This window comes from Lithobates pipiens, unplaced genomic scaffold (assembly GCF_037356315.1).
Source record: "Lithobates pipiens isolate NorthernLeopardFrog02 unplaced genomic scaffold, aLitPip1_a1.2 Scaffold_22, whole genome shotgun sequence".
Classification (NCBI taxonomy): domain Eukaryota; kingdom Metazoa; phylum Chordata; class Amphibia; order Anura; family Ranidae; genus Lithobates; species Lithobates pipiens.
In genome coordinates this window covers 313,887,850-313,891,228 of record NW_027507784.1, presented here as the reverse complement: position 1 = coordinate 313,891,228, position 3,379 = coordinate 313,887,850, and the positions used below count along the sequence as shown (strand labels likewise).

The following is a 3,379-nucleotide window of genomic DNA, read 5'->3' as shown; positions in this document are numbered from 1 at the left end:
TTGAATTATCTTTGCCTTGGGCCCACTTATGTCTTAAAGTGTCCCTGTCTGCTACACGGCATATGTTTCTCAATGCGCATATTAAAATAATCACAAGCAATAACCTGAGTTGATCTTATGGCTCCCAAATGAGAAGCCCCGGGCCGTCTGGATGTGGAGCCTCTCACAACAGATGTCCCCGTGATGCTGATGAATGTATAATATGTCTCCTGCTGGGACTGTTACATGATCGGGCCTCTTCACTTTATGTCTTTAACAGAACACAGCCTTATGCTGAAATATTGTCAATTTATTTCCTTTCAATATCTCATTTGGAGTGGTTAGTCCTGGGAACAAAGCTCTGCTCTGACTTTGTACACGTCAGTGGCTCAACAAATACATAATTCGCTGTTCTTGAAGGAATTATAGAATTCTATGTAAAAGCTCATCTGCAGGAAAAAAAACGAACAAATAAAAGCCTCAAAAATGTTTTGATATATATGCACTACATTGTCATAAGTATCGAGAAGCCTGCCTTTTAACACACATAAACTTTAATGGAATCCCAGTCTTAGTCTGTGGGGTTCAATACTGAGTTGGCCCACAATTTGCAGCTATAACAGCTTCAACTCTTCTGGGAAGGCCGTCCACAAGGTTTAGGAGTGTGTCTATGGGAATGTTTGACCATTCTTCCAGAAGGGCATTTGTGAGGTCAGGCACTGATGTTGGATGAGAAGGCCCGGCTCGCAGTCTCTGCTCTAGGTCATCCCAAAAGTGTTCTTTTGGGTTGAGGCCAGTCAAGTTCTTCCACCCCAAACTTGCTCACCCATGTCTTTATGGACCTTGCTTTTTGCACTGTCCAAATCATTTGGTGGAGGGGGGGGGGGGGATTATAGTGTGGGGTTGTTTTTTAAAGGGTTGGGCTTGTCCCCTTAGTTCCAGTGAAGGGAACTCTTAAAGCGTCAGCATACATAGACATTTTGGACAATTTCATACTCCCAACTTTGTGGGAACAGCTTGAGGATGTTTCAACAGGACTTCGTTCAAGTGCACAAATCAAGGTCCATAAAGACATGGATAAGTGAGTTTCGGGTGTAGGAACTTGACTGACCTGCACAGCATCCTGACCTCAACCCAATAGAACACCTTAGGGATGAATTAGAACGAAGACTGCAGGCCAAGCCTTCTCGTCCACATCTGTGCCTGACCTCACAAATGCACTTCTGGAAGAATGGTCAAACATACCTATAAACCTTGTGGATAGACTTCCCGAAAGAGTTGAAGCTGTTATAGCGACAAAGGGTGGTCCAACTCAATATTGAGCCCTACAGACTAAGACTGGGATGCCATTAAAGATTAAGGTTCATGCATGTGAAAAGGCAGGTGTCCCAATGATTTATGATAATAATAATTATTTTGACAATAAAGTGTGTGTTATGGTTGCTACCTTTTCTTCAAGTCAAACCCGAACACTTCAGCATCGCAGAGCAATTTTATTTTTCATAGTATGCATAGATATTGTTATTAAATAATATGAAGTTAATCACAAGAGTCCCCCGTTACATCAGAGTCCACAGAGTTCTCCCTTTACATCAGATTCCACAGAGTTTCCCTTTACATCAGATTCCACAGAGTCTCCTTTTTTACATTTGAGCTCACAGAGTTCTCTGTCGCTGTAATGGGAGACTCTGATGTAAGGGAGAACTCTGGGAACTCTAATATAAGGGATGCTCCGTTGTGTAAATAAGGACTCTGATGTAAGGGGGAGCTCTGATGTAATGAGTGCTCTGAGAACTCTGATTTACCTTAGCGTACTCACTTAGAGGCAGGAGAGAGAAAGGGGGGGAGACCTAGTCTGGTCTGAATAATGTGTCCGGGTCTCAGACAGTCTGAAACCCGGACGCATGATTCCAAACCCAAACTGTCCGGGTGAATCCCGAACAGGTGGTAACCCTAGTGTGTGTGTGTGTGTGTGTATATATACATACACACATATATATATATATATATATATATATATATATATATATATATATATATATATATATATATATCATTTATTTATTTTTTTAGCAACCAGAAATGTACAGTTCTATTCAGCCAATGTTAAGATTGAGACATTATTCCCACACTAAACAGTCTTTAAAAGCATCCAACATTTCTTGATTCAATATTAGATCTATCTTTGTCTCTTGCTCAGTTCACAATAGATTTGCAGTTTGATCACTAACAGTGTGCAGACTGGTGGTGGTAGCCACCAGAGGTGACACCGGAAGCTGTAAAGAAAGAGTGGCGTCACCTGACCTTTTGTGTAGTATGGGAGGTGTGTGAAGCACAAAAATTGTCACATGACAGTAACTGAGCAAAATCATTCTCTATTCCAGTATGAGGCTAAATGTAAAATGGTGTGATGACATCATCGCACTAGCACTGACATCATCACAGCTGGTTTCATAGTGTAGTGGTTATCACGTCTGCTTTACACGCAGAAGGTCCTGGGTTCGATCCCCAGTGAAACCATGTATGTATAGGTTTTTTTTTTTTTTTTTAATCAGCACTGGTTGTAATAACCTATGAACTTTTTTTTTTTAATGCCATAGCCTGGTCTGACCAGTCATTAAAGGTCCAAACATGATTCACTAACCATCATTTATATATCAGAGGACAACAACTGCATTGGAACCACGTCTTTGGGCTAAGGGAGTAATTAGCCATGATAGCCTGCAAAACCTCTAAACAGTTAATAAACAATTGTAAATATAATTAAGGCAAAGCCGGCAAAAAAACAGATACCCTTTAATGGCTGTCTTAAAAATATTTTAGTCTCCAAGCTCTAAGAAATTACATCCATTAGTCCAAAATCTCCCAAGCCAACAGCCTATTATTGAGGATTATTGACTTGTCTTAAACCAGTTTGGCCTGCGGTTAAGCAGAATCCTGGCTGAATATCTCTCAGTACAAAATTAAAACTTACACAAAATCCATAAGTTCTGTATGATTAAATTACATTTATACCGATCATCCTCCCGACTGTAGAATAGGATTAGAATCATTTGAAGGCCTCCTGCACATGCCCATGGCGTCTGACCTTCCAGGTGCTGTGTGCAGTCAGCCCACTGAGGTCCCTTGGGATGTAGCTGTGGGTTAGCAGCCTTGAACGCACATTGCAGGATTTAGATCAGCCATTCTCAACCAGGGTTCCGTGGAATCCTGGGGTTCCTCCAGAGGTCCCTAGGGGTTCCTTGAGCTGTGGCTGATCAACCACCTATTTGATGATGCCTACAGAGTTCAAGGTTCAGCACCACTTGGCAAAGCCAGCTGCATGACACCGAATATCTTTTTAGCTGTCTCTAAGGGTGGCATTCTTCCAATATCAACTCCACCAATATCAGGAGCATTG

General features: G+C 41.6%; 1 non-coding gene across 1 annotated transcript; it reads left to right on the top strand.

Moving 5' to 3' along the window:
• The first annotated feature begins 2,426 nt into the window (after nt 1-2,426).
• Nucleotides 2,427-2,499, top strand: TRNAV-UAC (transfer RNA valine (anticodon UAC)). Its single transcript has one exon. It is a non-coding gene; the product is annotated as a tRNA-Val (tRNA).
• Nucleotides 2,500-3,379: the final 880 nt, after the last annotated feature.